This window comes from Alligator mississippiensis, chromosome 4, assembly GCF_030867095.1.
Source record: "Alligator mississippiensis isolate rAllMis1 chromosome 4, rAllMis1, whole genome shotgun sequence".
Classification (NCBI taxonomy): domain Eukaryota; kingdom Metazoa; phylum Chordata; order Crocodylia; family Alligatoridae; genus Alligator; species Alligator mississippiensis.
The window spans coordinates 212,413,081-212,435,359 of NC_081827.1; the positions used below are offsets into that span (position 1 = coordinate 212,413,081).

The window sequence follows — 22,279 nt, forward strand, 5'->3', positions numbered from 1 at the left end:
AATATTTTTTCTTTTTACATATTTGGATGCCAAATAATAGCACACTAAGCAGTGATCCGTGAAAGAATGGCCTTCTCTAAAAGTGATCTGTTCCTCTCCCAGAATGTTATTTTCAGAAATCCATGTTTGTAGATGAGAGAGTCTCCCCCAAATATTTTGGCTGGAATACGCATAAAACTGATACGAAGATATGCTGCAAGATCTCTCTTCTCACCATTTTTAAAGATTAGGACTATTCTATTTTTATTCCAATGGCTAGGATAAGTGGCTTCTGAAATAATAATGGAAAAAAATGTCAAAATGGGATGCCCTCAATCAGAGGATTCCTTGAAGATCTCTTGGGGGAAGAAAATCAAGGAGAAAAGCCTTTTAATTGCTCAGTAGGGATATATAGGAGTCAGAGGTGCGGTAATGATCTGTTTGTAACTTAACAAATAAAATTCCTTCAGTGAGCAGACATTACTTTCTTCATCAGCTTCAAATGGGTTGTTAAATTTTTGTTTTTAAATGTAACTCATGTTTCTTCAGGGATTAAGCTAAACTTTTTGGTCCCTTTGGCTATGATCTGCCAAAAAAGTCAACTAAATTTATTTTGCCTTGCAGCTACCAGTTCCTCCCACATCCTCATTTGATACTGTTTCTTCTATTAGTTTTTTATAATTTCTTTTAATCATCTTGATCTGTTGGAAGCTGGCAAAATCATTTTTGTGCTTGTATTCCTCCTAGTTTTCTATTACAGAGTATTGAGCTTTAGAGCAGTTTTTCTATTGCAAAGAACTCAGAGAGACCACAACTATAGGTTTCTATTTGAAATCTCTGGGTTTAACTTGTGAATCATGTTTGTAAACCTAACAGGGCTAACATTGTATGGCACCTTGCAACACCCTTAGAAGGATATCAAGACATCCCAAGGTGCTATGGCTTCCAGGTTTGAGAAATAATGCCATAAAAGGAGACTGTAAGTGCTTCTGGGTGAAACTTGTAGGATAGTATATAATATGAACATAAAGGAGTTATATTTGCCTTCAAATAAAAATGTAAAGGTAACAATATTGAATTGTGGGAAACATTTGTCAGGAACATTTGGGAAAAATTTCTTTGCTATGGTTTTCTGAAGGTAATATATTTATTCCACTGACTGTGGAAACTATTGAGGTATTGCCCTCCTCTCCATCACTGGAAAGATCCTTGCTCAAATTCTGCTGAACTGACTGCTCCCTCTTGGTGAGGTACTTCCTGAGTCTCAGTGTGGCTTTAGATTATTGAGAGGCACTATGGATATGATTTTTGTAGCCCAGTAGATTCAGGAATAATGCCGAGAACAGCACCAGGAACTGTACGTATCCTTTATTGATCTGACCAAAGCCTTTGACTCTGTTAACTGTGAGGCTGTTTGGAAGATCTCATTGAAGTTTGGCTGTCCAGGGAAATTTATCACCATCCTAAGACTCCTTCATGACCAGATGACTGCCTCCATCCTATGTAGTGGCTCTGCTCCGGATCCCTTTGCCATCTAAACTGGCATCAAGCAGGGCTGTGTGATCACACAAATTCTGTTTTTCATCTTTCTTACAGCAATCAAGATGTTCATCCATGACCATCTGCAACATGGCATCAGCATTGAGTCTGGCATCGACGTCACAAATTGAAAAAAACAAGTCTGGGAAAGGACTACATGGTTATGCCTTGTGAAAGAAGGTACATCTTACTGAGTGCATCTACATGTGCTGTAAGGGCGAGGTGATAAACTCTGGTCCAGTTTGTGTTGGAGTCAGGTGCTCCTGAGTGCAGCCTTTACATGTGTGCCCAGAACTGCAGCACTTTGAGCCAGAGTGGAGCAGCCCCAGGCTGACAGGGTCCAGGGGGGTCAGCCTCGGGCTCCAGGTGTCAGCATTGGGAATCATCTACACCTGCGTTTCGGTGGCATTAAGTACTTTGCCATAAAATAGTACTGTCCCCAACAATACTTTCTTATGCTGGAGTTAATTTACTGCACCCTAGTATCGGCGCATGTGTAGATGTTGATGCTTTACTATGGAGCTAATTAGTCAACTCTACAGTAAAGCACGTGTAGATGCACCCACTTTGAAGAAAACTGTCTCACCTTGGAGACAGAAAAATGACAGAAACAGAAGGAAAGGAAAAAAGACTGAGAAATCCATAGTCTGACCCTCCCTTTAACCAATACCTGTGGTATCTAGGATTGGCTTTCTCAGCCATCAATAGACTCATCTACAAGCCTTTACTTGACTCCTAGGAGTGATCATCCTTGACTGTTAGGAATTGCCACCACCAACAATGATGACTAAGTGTATATAGGAACTATATTTCTTTAATGTTGGGAATTTTGTTTCTTTCTCTTCTTATTTTGATATTCATTTTAAATAACTGTTTTGAAACATTTTAATTCAGATTTTAAGATATTTACATATTTTAACAACGGTCAAGTCATAGAAGTAAAAATACTCCACGTGCAAGATTCTGTACAAAGGAAAATTCATTGATCCTCACTAACTTCAGAATCTTAGCGTCCATAGAAGAACTAATCATAAGGGCAAATTTAAAAAAAATGAAGAATTTGATTAATTGATCTAGGGTAATTAATCACTAGTACTTCTTTAATAGTGGAACATCTTTCCTGATCCTGAGCTTAGGTAACTGTAGCTGCTGGAAACCATTTCTTTAATTTGATTTAAGTTTTATATTTAAAAAAAAAGCACATATTGGGTACAATAGCTAATTTTCACAGTCCAGGGATGTTCATACCCTTTCTTTCTTAACAATTGGTTCTGCTGACAGTAGTTTTAAAATGGGTTTATATGGGACAAACTGGCCTTGGCATACAAACAGTGATAGAATGCTAATTCAGGTACAATCATCAGACTGAATTTAGCACTTTCCTCACTTCGCTCCTAATATTGTCCAAGCAAGACGGATGCAAAGTACAACTGCTTAACTGAGCATCTCAGAATTCCTTTTGCGTAGGCGAAACAACACCTGGCAAAGAGCCAGCAGTGCTATTTCTAAATCTCTGCTGCGTGGTTGCAGCATCTTGTGTATCACAGTGATCCCCAGCTGTGTAATAGTCCCTGTCTTTGAGTGTGTAAGTTAGATTGGAACTGCTTTAATTTATGATGGGAATACAGTTGGCCACTGTCTATCCCCAGGACTAGAGAATGAAATAAGTAGCTTTTAGCTTTCTTGTCAACCTTATACCTCCATTCCTGTGTAAAGCGCAGCTGGATCAGATCTGAGAATCTGTCAGCGATTCTCAACCAGGGTGCCACAAGATCTTTTTAAGGGTATCACAGGGAGCCATGAAACATTATTGCTGTTAGGTGAGCAGACACCTTCACATGAATCACAAGGTAAACCTAGAGATTTCAAATAGGAGCCCATAGTGTCAAAAACATTCTGATCTGTCATGGTCTTTCTGAATTCTCTGCAGCAGAATTACTCTATTATTTTTCTATTGTAAAAAATGAGTGAAAGCTAAGAGATGGCATTTTGAGGGGTGCATTGAGTCCAACAAGGTTGAGAGCCAGTGATCTGTGATGATGTTTCTACAACTATATTCTTCAATCTCCTTGAGGGGATGTGTTTCTTTGAGTAAACTTTCTATTGTACTTTTGGGCAGTGGTAAATCCTGTTGCTTCTCTACGTTTATAAACTATAGTATATCTGTTCAGGCTCTGAGAACTTTAGTCACTATTTAATTTTCTTGTTCTCCTTATATTTCAGGAGCACTTGAAGTACAGGTTATGCACTCAGTAAGATACTTGGACTGAGGTAAGTCTTTCCCTATAATGTAACAAGTATTACTTTAATTCTTATTTTTGTTTTAGACTGTGTTTTTCCCTTTGGAATGTTTGCTGCATTGCTAATATAATCCCTACCCTACCCCCCATTATTTCTTCTGCTTGATGCACAAATTTTTCCCTGAATGTCAAAATAAGGTGATGGTGAATTATGAGGCCTTTCTGAGATGAGAACACTTTTGCAATCTGGTAACCTTTGGCACTGAATGCATACCCTAGTGAATGGTCCAGCACTTAAGAATGATTCACCATTGAGCATTATAGAAATAGGTTTACCAGTTGAAAAAAATCAGGGCAAGTTCCTTTTCCTCCTTGTGGTCTCTGCACTATACTCTTATTTTTTCTATTATGTGGTTAAGAAGATAGGAAAAAAATGAAGGCTACTTAAAAGTCCCTATAATGCACCCACACCTGTACTAGTTATAATGTTTTTAAAAGGTAGACTGAAAACAGCCAAAATATCAGCACAAAAGGAACTATTTTCAGACATACTGTAGACTGTGATACATGTTGCTCTCAATTTGTGTGCCTGACTTTCATTAATTAAGTTAAATGTGTGCATTGAAGGTAGCATATGCCAGAATATTTGTTAGGAAGATGCTACAGTTCTTTTAAAATTTATTATATTAAATTTGTTGATCAAAAAGAATACTAGGATAATTTTGGAAATAGGAATAATTTAATATTGTAGTCATTTGTTCATATGTTAAATTATTTCAAGAGGTAGGATTAAATATGTGTGTATTTTATTGGGTGTTGGTGAAGATTAAATAATTAATTTTATTATAATGCTAAATATTAGTAATGTTATTCATAGATCTATTTACCATACTAGAGGAGTTGTCAGTTTCTAACATGCCAAAAAACAAAGAGTACAATACATCAAATGAAATTATTAATCTTTAGGCCAGAAAACAATGAAAGTATATTTACGTTTTTCCTCCTTTTTTGAAGGAAGAGTACATATATGATCTTGGGTAGGTACAGTGTCTTCCTGGTTGCAGAGAAAAGCCAGTAATAAACATTAATAAAAATCCTAAAGGATCTAAAAATAATATATAAACTGTTTTTTCTCCAAGAATCTTAAAATGCTTTACTGCACACATATTAAATAATTATCCAAATGGGATGGATGGTTGTTATTCTTCTTTACAGCTGGGATGGGAGAGGTTAGAAAGGCCAAACAGCAAAATAATAGGGATTAGAATCCAGATTCCTGGTTCTCAGTCCTTTGTTTATAACCACTACTTAATATTCCCTTTTCTATACTAGCTGTTAAAAAATTAAGTTTTACAATATATATTTTTCCATCATAATTGTTTTTAATTAATTGAGTCACTTAGAAAACAATAGCATTCAGGTCAGTTCAAGAATCATATTAGAGCTAACAAGGTAAATGAGAGCAGAATTACAGTTTCAGTTGGATCTTCTCTAACAGATGTAGAGATGCTTAAAAACTTGCATTCAATTGAACTATGAAGCAAACATGCACCTTGGGCAGGGGGCTGGACCCAATGTTCTCCTGAGGTCCCTTTCAGTCTTAATGTCTATGAAATCTATGCCAATAGAAGTATTGCATTACATCACAAATATTTGGGAGAAAAAAGCTTTCGCACTTATGTTAATTGAAATAAATCCCCTGCATTTAAAATAGGTAGCAAGGTAGGATGTAAATGAAAATACATCGTTAACAAAAAACCTCAGGCACTTGAGCCTTGCCTACAGAAAGTCTGTTGAGAGGGGGGAGATGCATGCATTAGCTGCCTACAGCATTTATTCAAACAACATTGGATCTGCTCGCTCATTCATTGGTGCAGATTCAAAAGTGGGTGGTATCAGCTGCAAATGGCAGGGAAAGGTTAACATATTAAATCATTGCATCTACTTGGCAAGATCTAGCAGCCTTGGCCAGAATTTAAAGTTGTCCTACTTTGGTGGAAGGCTTGCAGAAGAACAGGAGCAATATAGAGAATCCTTTTTAACTGACCTAGTTCCCTCCCTGTGTACAGAGATATGCAATTTACCCACAGTGGCACTTAAACCCTATATCACTTGGGGCATATTGCAGGAAATCACATGTAGCAGGAGTCCTACAGCCAACTGTAGGTCTTAATCAGAAACAAAACTCTTGTATACAAAATTTGGGTGAGGTCAGTAAAGAGTAGTGAACTGTGTTTGAATTTGTTTCAAAAACAGCTGCTTCCTATAGCATGTCTCTAATTTGGACATCAGCCGTTGACAGTTACATGCAAATCCAATGTACATTTTCAGGAAAAAGATTTCTAGTTAAAGAGCCAAACATTTCATAATATGAATGTGGTTCTTGAAGAAGAATACATGTTACATATGAGAAAATGTGTCAGACAGAAAATCAGTCTCCTTATTGCTGCATAGATTCATAGATTCATAGATGTTAGGGTCGGAAGGGACCTCAATAGATCATCAAGTCCGATCCCCTGCATAAGCAGGAAAGAGTGCTGGGTCTAAATGACCCCAGCTAGATACTCGTCTAACCTCCTCTTGAAGACCCCCAGGGTAGGGGAGAGCACCACCTCCCTTGGGAGCCCGTTCCAGACCTTGGCCACTCGAACTGTGAAGAAGTTCTTCCTAATGTCCAGTCTAAATCTGCTCTCTGCTAGCTTGTGGCCATTGTTTCTTGCATGGTTATTGTTCAGTGTAGTATTAAATGTCCTAGGCCATAGGGCATCCATCACTTATTTTGGGATACTATTTCACAGGCTGTGCTATCTAAATATCATGATATTTTTCATGGATAACATATATTTGACTTTTCTTGACTACATCCCTATACTCCTAGTTATAAAATTGTGAAACATCCCAAATAATCTAATTTGTAATCTAATTTATTTGGCAAGTGTTTTAATATACTTTTTGTCATAAAATGTTCTGTTCTGTGCAAGTGAAATAGCTTAGGAAAAAAAGAACTAATTTTTATCATGACATACACTTCTGAGTTATATCTGATTTGATTTCATTTGATATTCTTAATTGTATTAGAGCAGTAGGGGCCAATCTTTTTGACAGGCATGACACAAATTAGCCCTGTACCCTCTCTGATTGCCACTCTGATCACCTCCTCTCTCCAATCTGATGCTCTGCTTTCTGCTCCCCACTCTGTGCTCCCTGCCTGATCTCTTGCTCTGCTTCCTGCTTGCTCTATCTGTTATTTTACTGCCTATCCTCTCCCTGATCTGCCATGCGCCACACACAAAGGCTGCCTGTGTCACTTGTGGCACTTGTGCTGTAGGTTGACCAGGTCTGTATTACAGGATTTGTATTTGGATGCAAAAAACAATAAATTCAAAGATCAGAAAACTGAAAAAAGGTTTCATTCAGTTTTTTTATATAATGATGTGTTATTCTGTATGGGTGCCTATACATGTTCTAGGCGGTTGAGAGCTCATTTTAATTAGAATGGTTTCCAGAGAGCCACTCTAATTAAAGAACCTCACTGTCATGTGTATTAAGCCTCTGCAGATATAAAATGTTCATGGGATGCTTTATCTAAACCTCATTTGACAAGGTCCCCAGCGTCCATTTTTAAACCTGTGGGGGCTTATACACGTGACTATGAGGCCATGTTGGAGCGTTTTAATTAGAACACAGAACAGACTCAATTATTTGAGTCTGCTTTGACACATTCTAATTAGAACGTGAACCAGTACATTTCTAGACAGCCTGTAGTGTTAGATGAGATTACATCCATCCCATGATATGAGATTTTCAGACTCAAGAAAACCATAAGACAATGAAAAGTACACATCACATAATGTCAGAAATTTAAACAAATACTGCTTTTAGTTTTTTAAAGGGTGAGAGAAGTGTGCAATTACGTACAAGTAAGGTATATTTTGCTACTATGAATGTGTAGAAGTGGATGCTTTACTGCTGGCAATTTTTTATCCAGTAAATGCTTTTAACCATAGGCGTCATCTCCACAGGTCTCAGTGTTTCTCAGTGCTCAATTTCATGTGGTGTCAAAACTGTCTTTTCTCTCAGTATGTGTTATGAGATAGGTAGCCTTGTTGTCTCATGAGAGAGCAGTTTTGTGTTTTTGTTTTCTTCAGTTGCTAGTTGAAAAGAAGTGCTTGTTTTAAATAAATGTTACATTTAGGGCATGAGCAATATGGGGTTGCCCTCTAGCTTTTGGCCAAATAAAAGTATAATGTATTACTTCTAAATGTCAGATGAAGTACATCTAGAATCAGCTTAACAGATCATGCATTAATCTGAATTAATTAATCAAGATTGTGGGCCTGACTCTTATTTTTAAAACTGCAAACCTGAAATTGTATGTGCAAGCATGCACACACGGACCTTTGCATCCCTCCTTCCCCTCCCTCCCTTTTGTTCAAGTAGTAGGCTGAATCTCGTTCTTAAAACTACAGGTTTAAATATTTACCCCAATTTTTACACTACAGGAGAGGTGCATATTGCCTTAAGGAAAATCCAAATCAGATCCACTATACAAAACTGGGCAAAACAGTTAACCCTCAATCACTGAATATATACATCAACAGATCTGTTTAGTTTAAGTTGAAACTTGCAGTTAAACTTGAAGAATTTGCTGAGGAAACACTGATTTCAATATGAGTTAATTTAGAAAAAAATTCTTAAACAGAGTATTTTGATAATGTTGGAATGTTCTGTTTCAACCTTTTCAGAATGAAAAGTTTGGGGTATTTTTTTCAGTGTCTTTATTTTGTTTCATATTTAAATGTGTTTGAATTTTAAAATGTTGAAGTAGAAATGAAGTGTTTCTTTTAAAAGAAACAAATTTTATGGGTAATTTGATTTAAATAATCTAGTACTTTGATATGGTAACTGTCATAATGGATAGGGAGGAGGCAGAAGATGTGATGATGATGATGATTTATATTCTGCTCCATACAGAAATGCTCAGGCTTTTAACATTGTCCTACATGATAGTGTCATACATAGGGACCTGCTTAATTTGAAATTTTGCAGATTTTGCAGAAACCACAAAAACAGGCATTGTCTACAAAATATACAAAAGGAAAAAAAAACCCTAAAGATAAATGCACGTGATAGTTTCATAAATAGGGACCCATTTAATTCACAATTTTTCAGATGATGTCTGTAAAATAAAATAAAAAATCCCAAAAATAGAATACTGGCTCCCCAGTAGGAGCCAACAGTCCTCATGGCCACTACAGCCCAGCTTTGCAGCTCAATGGTGTGGGGGAGCCACCAGCATGAGGGAGAGCTACAAAGATGCGTTTGCAGCAGCTCAAATAGAAGTGGTGCAAATCTGAGCCAGGGCTTTTTGCCTCAGTGCTCGTGCTTGGACATGCACTTTGTTGTGGAGCAGATTGTGCCACTTGGGGCAAAATAACTCTGCACTGACTCCTCCTGGATCTGCAGCCAGGGAGAGCTAGAGCCTGGGGTCAGTGCCTGCGCTGGCCCCAGCAGTATAAAAACCTGCCCTGGCCAGCAGCTCAGGGCTACTTGCTCTCAGGAGCTTCTGAGGCCCAGCCTCTTGGTATCTGGGGACACTAGCCCCTTGTGTCAGCTAGACTGCTGAAGCAGCATCCCAAATTCACTTTTTAAAAACACCCCAAAATCCACATTCTTCCACACTTAGAACAAAAGAGAGAGAGAAAGGGGGATTGATCAGATGGGCAATGTTTTATTGCTATATTTACAATGTTAAAGGAATTTGGAAGCCTACCAGTGTCTCTAGCATCATGATAAAATAAATCCTAAATATCTATATGTTTTAATGTTTGCTTTTGGTTTCCTTATCACATGATGGGTGTGTGATGGGGGAATGTGGGGTTTGCAGGAGGGGGTGGGAAGGGGGGATGTGGGTGGATGTGGGTAGGTGTGGGGAGACTGTGGGTGTGGGGGCTGATTAGGAGGGGTGGGTCCTTTGCATGAATGTCACGTGCCCCTGGTGGCTGGCAGGGCATGGCGGCACTGACAGTGGTGGGAGCATGGTGGCAATGGTAAGCGGGGAGCTCCCGCAGACACCGCTAGCACTGTCAGCAGTGGGGGGAGGGATGGCGAGCACCAACCAGGGGTCGGCAACCACCCGCAGACACCAACAGTGGTGGCCAGTGGCAATCACTGACTGCCTGCAGATGCCACTGGCGGCAGCGGGGGGTGGTGGCAAGCAGTGACCACCCACAGGCACGTCCAGCAGTGTCTGTGAGGGGGTACACCACCACACTTGGGGTGCATGTGCACCCCCTACACCTTGCCAATGGTCCCTTGCCCCCCCCCCACAGGGTAGAGTCCCCCCCAGCACACAGACTACCCTTCCTGCAGGGTCCCAGGCCCCCTAGGGGCTACAGCTCCCTGCCAGCCCCTGCACTAGTCTCCAGCCCCCTGCTCTTCTCCAGCCTCCAGAGCCTGGCGATGAGCAGGAGAACAAGTAGGAGGCTGGAGAGAATAGGAGAATGAGCAGGAGGCTTGTTCCCCCCAGCTCCCCGTTGGTTCCCCCCCGCCCACCGTTCATTCCCCAGCTCCCCATTCATTCTTCTGCTCCCCATTCATTCCCACTATCTCCCCTTCATTCCCCTCATCCTCCATTCATTCCCCCAGCTCCCCACTTGCTCTCTGAACCACCCCCCACACACACTCACCGGCAGTAGCAGAGAATGAGCAGGAGGCTGGAGAGAACAGGGGAAGTCTCCAGCTTATCTCCAGGGGCTTGTCTTTAGCCTTCTGCTCTTTCCAGCCCCCTGCTCCTTCTCTTGCTTGTTTGCAGCCTCGGGAGGCTGGAGACAGCAGGGGAACAAGCAGGAGGTTGGAGACAGCCCCTGGAGACATTCCCTTGCTGTCTCCAGCGCCCTGCTCATCTCCAGCCTCGGGAGGGGAACAAGCAGGGAGCTGGAGACAAGGCCCTGGAAATGAGCTGGAGACATTCCTCTGCTCTCTCCAGCCTCTTGCTCCTTCTCTGCTACTGCCAGTGAGTGTTGGGGGGTGGGGAGAAGGAATGAGGGTGGGGGGAACAAACAGGGAGTTGGGGAAGGTCCGAGCCTCTGGTTGCCTCAGGGCACGATCTGACCCAGTTTTCCCCCCAGGATATTCCTTTGGCCCTTGGATATCCAGGGGTCTAATTTTGCTCCCGCGCTGCAAATTTGCAGTGTGGGAAATGTTTTTTTGATCCTGCACGTGCCTCTTGCAGCATCTTAAAGGGGTTTGAGATGCTGCAAGAGGCAAGTGCGGGCTTGTCTGGACGCGCCCTATAAGTCCATAATGTTATTGGTGGCAATCCTTGACCTTCCTGGATCATGGTGTATGCATGAGGGGCCACACCAGACCTTCAGTGCATATGCCTGGTCAGGAATTTTTTGGAGAAGTGGAGGCTCTATAATGTTATGCTGATACACAAAAGGCAAATCTTATTCTGGAAAGTATTAACAGGGAGGGTTATATAAAACTGAAAGGCAATTGCTGTATTGTACTTGGCATTAGGGAAGGCCTCAGCTGGAATGTTGTATTTTGTTTGGACCACCCACTGTAGAAGGATGTAGACAAGCTGTAGAGAATCCAGGAAAACCCCCCCAACAATAATAACAAGAAGTTTGGAAAATATGATCTTTGAATGAAGAATTAAAGCAAATGGGTTTAAGAAGAGAAGCAAGGATTAAGAGGAGACTTGATAATGATCTTTCAATTAGTAAAATATAGTCATAAAGAGGAGAGTGATCAGTTATTCTCTGGTGAGAATACAAGGGAAGGACCATAAGAAATCAGTTTAGCTTGCAACAAAAAAGATCTAGGTTACATTTTAGAAAGAAGTTTTCTAAGTGTAATTTTGATGAAATGCTGGAACAGAACTATTTATGGATATTAGGAGCAGTCTAGGTTTACTTGATCCTGCCTCTGTGCAAGAAATTGAATTAAATAATCTGTTGAGGTCCCCTTTAGTCCTGCATTTATATGACTGTTATGATTCATTTAATTATATGATAACATCCCATATGTATTTCATGAAAAGGATACATTTGCTATACTTGTTTTTTAAATATTTTGGGGAAATATTTGAAAAACTGTACACTTTCTCCTCATATAAGGAAGTTATATATAGACTTTCTAAAAAAACCCAAACTGTTTCAGTATACATATGGTGATTGTTTTGTTACAGAGAACATATAACAACAATATGCAGTAGAGAGAAACAGTGACAGTGAATTGAAAATCCATGAAACCAAAAATTAAGTGACCTAGCTGATCTTTCCCTGTGGAAAACCAAAAAGAAGGTACTATTGGAGAAGAAGCCTCTGCAAGAATTTCCTCACAAAATTCCCTCCACATCTATCTCATGAAGGAGGAATGATCAGTCTCTTTTCCCCTTTCTCCACCCCATAGGTGACTGGTGCCCTCCCGAGATTGGCTCCCAGCTTGGCACCGCTTAGGATGGGGCAGGTTTTTTTTGCTGTGTGGTCCAGTGGTGTGTGTGGGAGGGGAGAAGGGGGCACTAAGCTGCGACACAGAAGTATAGGAGTGGATATGGGGCTTTTGGCCTGCCCCCGGGCCTGCTCACAAATTGTGCCCCTCCCCCCCCCGACTCGGGAGGCACCAGTCACCCCTCCTCCATCCTGTGGAATAAGTCTTAAAACCCATCCCCCAGCTTGGTGGATCAGTAGGAATTGATGCAAACCCCACAAAAAACACAGGAGGCCCTATGCCACCTTAACACTCTAGTCCCTTAGGTACACTTAGTTCCTTGGTAACACAGTTCTACTACAGCCCTTGCTTCCAGCTTTTGGTAGTCCTTAGACCAGAGTCTCTATTATCTCCTCCAGTATTCTTCTCAGAACCAGAATGAGAATTGTTTGCATCCTCACCCAGTTATTCTGCTTGCCTGCCCATTTTCCACTGTTGTTTGAACTCCCAGAGAGCTTTTCCAGGCTTCGATGAAGTAGTAGAAGATTGATGAATAAGTGGCTGAGTCCTTTGCTGTCCAGAATGGGGGCGATATGTATTTAGAGGGTCTTATCCATGTGTGAATCTGGGAGAATATATTGTGGAGTTATATTCTGAATATGTTTTGTGGGTTTTTTTATGAATAAAAGAAGAAAAGAAGAAAAATTATAAAGGAATATTCTTAGTATTTAAAAATTCTCAGCAGAGATCATTATTAGGTTAATTCTCGAGTAGGATGAATCATCCTGAGAAGGCAATGAATGCAGAGATTTTAGAATTCTTTACACTTTTTAGAATTATGTTTAGCATAACCAGCTGAATTGAGAATATTAATTATGGTATATTTTAGGGCTGTCAGTTGTGGTTAACGTCTACGATTAATGTGTTAATAGGTGTTTGCATTAATTTTTTTAATGCATTAATTGCACATGTGGTTTTGTATCCCACACCTGGGCTCCACTCCACTGCCATCACTGCTGCCTCCAGGCCACCCAGCAGGGCAGCAGTGGCAGCACAGAGTTCAACAGGGCAGCCTGGGTGCGGGCTCTGGGCTGCTGCAGCGGGAGGGTGGGGAGCGCATACAGACACAGACAAGCAGCCACAGCCTGCAGGTGGCCAGGAATGCAGCCTGGTGGCATGTAGAGCACCGCCCAGCTGGTAAGTCTGTGGGGGAGAAGAGGCATGGGGAAGGGAAGGGGTAAGGGGGCAGACTGAGGCCCCCCCAGTCTGGGAGGGAGTGAGGGCTGCGGTGAATGGAGCCCCAGGGCTGGGGCAGGTCGTGGGACAGAGGGGCACATGCCCCCCAGATTTGGGGGGGAGGGGGGCTGCGGTGAGGGAATGGATTCACAGGGTCTCAGAAATATAAATACAGAAGGTTGTTAATCCTCGTTTGCCCTGCTAGCCTGCTGATGGCAGGCTGAAAAGGGACTCTCCCCCAGGTATTGGCCTGCAGCCTGGCCCCACCCAGATAGCAAATATACCAATGACTCGAAGACAATCAGATATAAGTTCAATGAAAATATATTATAACAAATCCTGTCACTAACAGCACCACCAATGAAAACAAATAGGAATCTCAAGGTAAACAGTATTCTAATATTATAAAAGCCTAAGTCTGTCTCTGTCCATCCGTAACAGTTTATTCACACTCTGATTGGCTGATGGAAAGAAACAGCCAATCAGAGTGCTCCAAGCGTGGGGGAGCACTGCCATGATACCAAAGCCACACTGAAGACCGGACAGAGGGTAGGGGAGCCAAGGTCAGTGCCCCCACCCCATTCCCTGCAAGAGTCAGAACAGCAGCAGCGTGGGGCGTTAGGTGGTGGCACTCCATCCCAGCCCCCTCTCCCCCGTCATTCTTCATGAGCAATTGGCTAACGTACAATATTTACAAGTAACAATCAAACAACAACATTGGATTACCACAGAAGGGTGGTCAAGGGCACTAAGGGCCTAGGGTGGAGAGTGAGACAGCTACTGTGACCTTAGCCACAGTCACTGAGGCTTTCTCTGCCTTTCCCCAAATGCGTACTGAGCACCTCAGATTCAGGGGTGGGTAATACTTTACCCTTATGAAGGATGGCAGGTAAGTCAGGCGGGTATGTTCATGGATAACAGGGTCACTCCACAGCTCAATGATATCCTGGGAATTTGGGCCCTCACTCATGCAGGCAACCTTGGCCTCAACACAAACACTGCTTACTCTCTCTCAGAGATGCATCCACCACCATCCCTCTCACAATCCAGTCCTCAGTCAAGTGCCCCCGCTGTCAGACTCGCACACTCTCCTCATGCACCACCCCATGCACACAACAATCGCGCCGCAATCACGCAGACTTGCATTCCCACACATGCGTGCTGCAGTCTCACACAGCGGTGACGACTCATTCAGGTTTTATACTGTACTCATCACACCACCTGTCAGTCATTTTATCATCCAGTCATTAGTCACCTCATTCTGTCAATCAACACACCATCTCAGTTGGACTTCTCATAGCTGTCCACAACATATACTTTATCATCATATTTTTTCCACCACTGATTACATCACTGTGGTAAACTGAGCACGCGCCAAGCATTTTAATGTATGCAACTGGGTCATGGTGTCATTGAGGGTAGAAGTTCAGGCATTCTGGAAACTTCAGGCCCTCTAGTCATGTTTGCATGCACACAAGATCTTATGATGAACATTACTTGGCACAGGCCAGTGTCTGGGGTCTCCAGCAGCAATCTGTGCTGTGCTGCCTTTGCCTTGGGAGCCACATGCTGGCTGCGCCATGTGTCCCCTGCCTACCTGGTGGTAGGAGACACAGCATGGTGTCATGTGGCTCCCAGGGCAATGGCAGTGGGGCACAGAGCCCCAAGCCCACAGCCCACCTCCACCCTACACACAAATCCAGGAGGCACATGCCCCCCTTCTTCCCCCCCCCACAGTGCCACCCCTGGGGGTGCATGCAGTGTCATGAGCCACGCTCCCCCCTCCCATGCCTGGCTGTAACCCCAAAGCCCCATTCACCTCTGCCCCTGCCCCACTCCCTCCTTCACCCTGTGGGCCTCAATCTGCCCCCTCACCTCTTCCCTCCCCCATACCTCTTCCCCTACACAAAATTACCTGCTGGGTGGTGTCTGTGTATGTCTGTGTCTCCCCCTCACTTCCAAGTCACAGCCCCCCCCAGCCCTGCTGCTGCCTCTCACTCCTGAGCCACAGTACCCTGCATCCTGCCAGGGCATGCAGGAACCCCCCTTTTCAGGGTCCAAACCTCACACACACATACCCGCAGCCCCCCACACCTTCACAAATTCCCACATACACTCCTCAACCATACAAAGTACCTGTATAATTATGCATAATTTGAGTTTTTCTGTGCATAATTTTGAGTTTTTAGCTGTGTGAGTAAAATCGCGATTAATTGCAACTAGTTTTTTAAATCATGCAACTAATTGCGATCTAATTTTTTAATTGTTTGACAGCCCTAGTATATTTTTCTATGGCAATCCTCTTCAGACTCACTGTAACAGAAGAGAATCATCACAAGAGATGGACAAACCCACTAACCTTGCATTGTTGAGCTATTGCATAACATTCCTTGTATTAGGAAAATAAGAGAACTGCTAAGCAGCTTTGAGCTATCAGGTCAATCATTACCACTGAACATGAATACACACCTTGATGCTAAGTGGCAGAGTATTAAATCTGTGGATTTTCAGGGGGAGTCTCAGTAGTAAAACACAAGTACAAGGCTTTAGTTGCAAATGGTATTGTCTCATAAAGAATGGACCAAATTCAGTGGTGGCATAAATGGGCTCAAGTCCCATTGGCTCCAATAGGAGTTATGCCTGCATGTGCTTGGGGTGAATTCAGGTGAAGATTTTCTGATGTGTTAGAAAAGTGTAAGTAAATATTATACAGGTAAATTAATAAAAAACAGTTAATTTATTTTAAACCTTCTGTACCAATGAACTTTACTCCTTGTCAGGTATGGTTTATCTTTGGTCCAAGTTTACTTTTTCACTGTAAATTAAGATAAAATCTGCCCAATCTTGTTTTCTACTTTTTGCCCTCTTTTGTGTGCTCCCTGCCTAATCTCCTACTCTTCTTTCTACTTCCCACCCTATTTGTTGTTGCACTGCCTGTCCACTCCCATATCTGCTGTGTGTCACGCACAAAGGCTGCCCTTGCCACTTGTAGCACTTGAACTACAGGCTGACCACCCATGTTTTACATAATGATACTGGCTTATTATATAGTGTTTTAATTGCTTGTGCTGCAGCCTGACTGTTTTTGCAGGATGTGAGAAGTAACCCTTATAAACATTTATTTTAATCAAGAAAGCTCTGTGTGTTAGTGAGACTTTAGTTCAGCCCTTCTCTTTGCAGTGCAATCTAATTGTGCAGCATAATTAAAGCTTGGTATGCTTTACATAAATATATTATTTATTCATTTTTTCCCCTCAGCAATAGTCATTGTGGTTTTGAGTGAATAGTGTAGTTAAGCAGCCCTCTTTTGGTAAAAAAAACAAATGAACTGTTGTCACTGTTTCAGTCGCTTCATACTTAATGTGAATGGAAGTGTTCTGTTTGTTTCAGTTCATAAAATATATAGGACAATAGATATTAGTGGATGTGGGAAATCTGTAAACTCCAAGAAAAAAAGGTCTTTACTGAAGATTGGATAAATAATTCTCCATTTACACTCCAAATAAAATAATTGTATGCTGTTGCTTTTCTTTACCCTAGAGGTAGCTACATTTTGATAGTGAGGACATTCCTTGTAGATAATAGGTGGATAAAAGATAGAAATAGATCCCTGTGTATAAAAACGTATTGGCTTCTGTTGACCTTTGTGTACATGTCCAAAGGCAGATTATGGTCAATTATTGTAATGTATTTTAACAATTGTGCATGTTTTTAAATCCAAGTAAGGTTTAACAAAGATGGAGGTATAAAATTCAGCAATTATTATTAAGTTATAGCGTTCTGTGTTTATTAATATATTGACTGGTTTGTAAGAACTTCTGAGAGAAGTGGTGCTGGCTCCTACCCTGGGGGTCTTTAAGAGGAGGCTAGATGAACACCTTGCTGGGGTCATTTGACACCAGTACTCTTTCCTGCCATGGCAGGGGGTCAGACTTGATGATCTGCTCAGGTCCCTTCCAGCCCTACCTACTATGAAACTGACTTGCATGGGAGATAAGATGGTATCACATGGTTAATAGTTTGGAATGCCTGTGTATATATTACAGAACATAAAATCTGAAAAACTGGATTATTTTTCCAATTCAGGCCCCAAGCAAATGATTTAGGTCCAGATCCTCCTCCTGCTGAAGTTGAGGAGATTTGCCATGCCCTTGTACAGAAGCAAAATCTTTATTCCCTGTAGACCTTTGTTTGTAAATGTAGAAATAATTATACTTATTTCAGAATTTATACTTATCTCAGTGTGTGTGTCGGGGGGGAGGGGATAAATTAATTCACATCTAATGGGAAGGCAATCTATATGATTGCTGTTTAAATCAGATCCATGCCATATACAATGTGCTTTTTGTAATAGGAAAAAAAAGTAAATTAATTATGCTTCTATATTTTGCCATGGCGGCCACACCATAGCACCTCATAAACTAAGTGATCCTCACAACATTCTTCTGAGATAATTATGCCCCAAATTTACAGATGGGAACAGTTATATGACTTTTTCCAAGGTCAAATAGCCATTCAAGTGTGAGAGATGTAGACTGTGAGACTTCCAAGTCCTGGTTTTGTGGTTTACCTACAAAACTATGCTCTCTCTCTTAATGATCAAATAATGTTTAGCAGAAAACCTTTTAAATTATTTTAAAATGTTCATGCATCTTATGGGTAAAAGATGACCTCCCTGAAGATGGAAATGTTCCATGGACCTGTCGTTTAAACTCATAAAATCTGTTAAAGCAAATTTCATACATTTCCATTAAGAAGGCAAATTACTTCTCATTGTAAAGGATCAAATGCATCAGATAGAGTGGGTATGCTGTGTTAATGATGGGAGGTGGGGCAGTGAGGATGGAAGAATTGATGGGACACTTACAGTTCAAGGAATTCAGCGCTTTTCATTTATGCTGGAAAAATGTAAATGATGTCACCTTCGCCTCCTGGTGCAAAGTTATCAGGCAGACATCACTAAATGCATCATATATCTGACATTAAAATGACTAGAAGGTTATTTCCTTCTATTTCTTTCCTCTTGGAAATCTTACAAGATTTTATTTTAGATGAAAAAACTGCATAATGTTGCAGGAAACAAAGCTTTGGCTAGTCTTACTACTGGATTATTGCCATTCTATCTCAGCACTGATTGAAATCCAGGACATTTGTATCAAAGCTGTAATGAGATACTGGCAAATATCTTTCTGCCCCACTGGAAATTTAATCTTTCTATTGAACATTTTGTCCTGGTGAATTTCATCTGCAACAGGAATAGATATTTTGCATTTGAATCAAGGTCACTGCTTTGAATCAGGTGATGTGGTATATACTCACCTTTAGGTGAAATGGATCCTTTACTGTACTGAACATAAGACTGAATTTTTAGACATAATTATAATTGTTTCATCTATACTATTTGAATAATGGTGCTACCCTCCTTGTTTGATCTGTGGATTTAACTTCAAAATAACTATCACTTTCAGTATGACAATTCCCTCAAAAGCCAATTATTCCCTGGATAGTCGTGTATTTTAAATACTCTATTGCACTTCTCCAACAGAAAGAAAATCATGATTTTGTTAATAAAATTACGTATTTGATAACATTCCCCTTAGTTTTGCATCAATAAAGAAATAACTCCAGAAATGGTTACTCAAATATTCAGTATTTTAAAGCAATTTTAAAGCAATTCATACTCAGTGTCCTGATCATCTTACTCTCATCCTATCAATTCTTATCCTGTTGAGGACTTGGTTGTAGCCCACAATATGTAAACTACATCTGTATATTATTATAATTACCAGTGCACTTATCTGCAAATATTGCATATTTTTTTATAATGTCAGATAAATGTTATTGAATATATAATAGCATTGTATAGTCAATATTATATATATTTTACTATAGTAAATAGTGTTATAATATATAATGTATATAGTACTAATATATATAGCATAATGATATTAAATGATACTTTCTGTATTCATATATATAAACTTACACATGCTATATAAACGCAAAATAAAACCAAAGTTTGCCATCTTCTGTTATGATCAGGGATCCTAATTTTCTGTGGTAAAAAAGCAAAAAAAATCTCCATTTAAAAAACACAAAAATCTGCATTTTTCCACAACCTCTTGAAAGTGCAGTGGCATCCCCCAGTGAGTGGTGCCATTTTTACCAGTTTTTATTTTTGTCACCGTTTTTGCCTCAGCCAGTTAGCACCCCTTGTCCCTGTCCCTACTCATGCTGCTGATTGACTGAGAGGTAAAAACTATGTTAAAAATAAAAGAGAGCAGAAATGGTACCACTTGCCACGGGATGCCACCATGCTTTCAGTGGGTCATGGAAAAACTTGAATTTTGTATTTTTCCATGATTTTCTGTGGTGAACAGAAAACTAGGATCCCTGATTATGACCTTTGGGGCATCTTTTTCACAAAAATAGATTTATAGATCGTCTGTGTAAAATGCAAAATGTTTTTTACATTTAAACTAGATTTTCTGTGTTTCCTAAAGTAATTAGGTGCCCAACTTTCCTTGCAAGTCAATGGAGCTTGGCCACCTAGTCTCTTTAAGTTCCTTTGCAAAATCTCAACATTATTCAATATAATATTATCATAATAGTTGTGAATAGATAATTTTTATATTTATATAAATCAGAGCAGGAATGGTCCAATGATCATAATGTTTTCTAGTGTAATATATGATGTTATAATTTTACACTTGCATTTAGTAATCATTATAATCATCATTTGCATATCTGACATTGTTTTTAATGAATCTGACCCTTATTTATTTAGAGAGGCATTATCAAAAGCACAAATGTCAGTTCAGTCTCATAGCAGAAGTTGTGCAAACCACCAGTGGCACCATTGTGCCAAGATTATAGCTGGGGCTAGCAAAGTAGAAAGACCTATGTTGCTCCAATGACATTGACAGTAGGGATGGCATGTCTTTGGCTCACTCACCGATTTCTTTTGAGACAACTGATAATTTGGCTCACAAATTGCATTATTTTCTGAGTATTATATCACATTAAACTTGCAATCATGTAATGTTAATATCCCAATATATGTGCTCATAGAATGATGAGAATGATATACTGGATTATATTGTGATGGAGAACACTGCCTGTTCTTGATATTTTAGCTTGTTGTATCTTGATTTTTGTCTAACTAAAACTACAGTATTAACATTTCATTGATAGATTTTTTAAAAATTAATTTTTACTAAAAATAACTCAAAATAACATTTATTATTCTTACATAATCATCACAGGCCTGCAGGAAAAACAAAGTGCAAGTAGGTCATTCTGGTCCAGATGGATTACCATTTAAACAGGACAAACACAGAATAAACAGGATGCATAAGGAAAGAGGTACAGTAATTATTATTTAAATGGTGTTTGATTGTTTATTATTATTGTTGTTGATTTACTTATGATTAAGCAAAAAAACCCCAAGAAAGAATCACAAAACTGAGACTATATTAGAGTGTTCTATATTTTAATAAGTGCTTGATAAAGCATATCATTTGATTGTCTAGTCCTCAGAAGCTGCTGAACATATTCTCTTCCAGCTCTAAAATAAAAATTGACCTTTCAGCTGAGAAATATCAGCCCAGAGGTAAATGTTTTGGAAAGTTATTTGAAGCCACTGAAAATGAGGCCTATGAATGAAAGCACCATTTCAACTGTAATAAAATCAACTAATGCATAAGTGCATTCTGGCAAGAATAAATAAAAATTGCAAAGCCTGATGTGGACCAGGCAGAATACTGAAAGGTATCCAAGTGAGTAAACATCAAATGAAGGATTATCCTTATTTGTGAGGAATCCATTCCAGCAAGAAATTGAACCAGGGACTTCTGCATCTGAAATCAGTATGGCACCCTATAGAGGTAAAAGATAATATGTGGATTTTTTCCGCAGTAGTCCTAGCTAAAATCTGTCAACTATACTGTAATGCACAAAAGATGCACATGTTCTCCAAATTTATTTTTTTCTGTGGAGGTCTTTTATCAAACAACTAATTAGACTGTGCCTTTTCTAAGTTTTTTAAAACTATAGGCCAGTTTCTATGAGCTGCTGCTTCAAGGCAGAAGGATTTAATTTTCTAACTGTTGTGGAAGAGAAAGAAGCAACATAAGTAAGTCTGAAAGACCTAGAGGGGAAGATGGTTAACAAAGTCTAAATTTTCATAAAATTAGCAGGCTTGTAGGGGTAGTAATTGCAATAGGAAAGGGGGAAGTGGAAAGGTTAAGGAAGAGCAAGAAGGATCCCAGTTTTGTTCATAGTTGGCTTAAGCTGAAACTAGGCCTTCCAAAACAAATGATGGAGAGAGATATGTGACTCTGAGAGTCAAGAGAAGACTTGTGTGGAGAAAAAAAATTATGAGACCTCAGCGTAGAAGTGTTACTTTAAAAAATCTGAATGAGGTTAGGCAGGAATAAAGGACAGAAGAGAAATGACATTCTGTACATATTCATGGTCATGATAAAGGGAAGAGGTGAAACTACGATTGAGGACAATGAAAAGAATGGGATGCTTTTATAGAGATGGTAAGCTTTTTCAGTTGGAGACCTTTTCAGTCAGGGACCTTTTATAATTTTAGGCACGCCCCCACACACATGCCTGACACAATGGTCTTTTATCCCTGATTTGGAGCCTCTAAACACCATGTCATAATATCAGCATCAACAGTAATTATAACAAAGATAGGCCCAGGAAGTAAGTAAAAGATGACAAGGATATTAATATCAGCATCAACAATACTTATAACAAAGATGGTCATGGAAAGTAACCAAGAAAGGACAGGGATATGAAAGTCAAGAGTGTCCCAGCCGCCTGCAGAGGGTTCA

The 22,279-nt window shown here is 40.2% G+C and overlaps 1 long non-coding RNA gene across 1 annotated transcript; it reads left to right on the top strand.

Annotated features, from left to right (window-relative positions):
• The first annotated feature begins 477 nt into the window (after positions 1-477).
• LOC109281322 (uncharacterized) lies at positions 478-20,990 on the top strand. The gene is made up of 3 exons (XR_002087929.2): positions 478-1,698; positions 3,742-3,789; positions 20,699-20,990. It is a non-coding gene; the product is annotated as an uncharacterized LOC109281322 (long non-coding RNA).
• Positions 20,991-22,279: the final 1,289 nt, after the last annotated feature.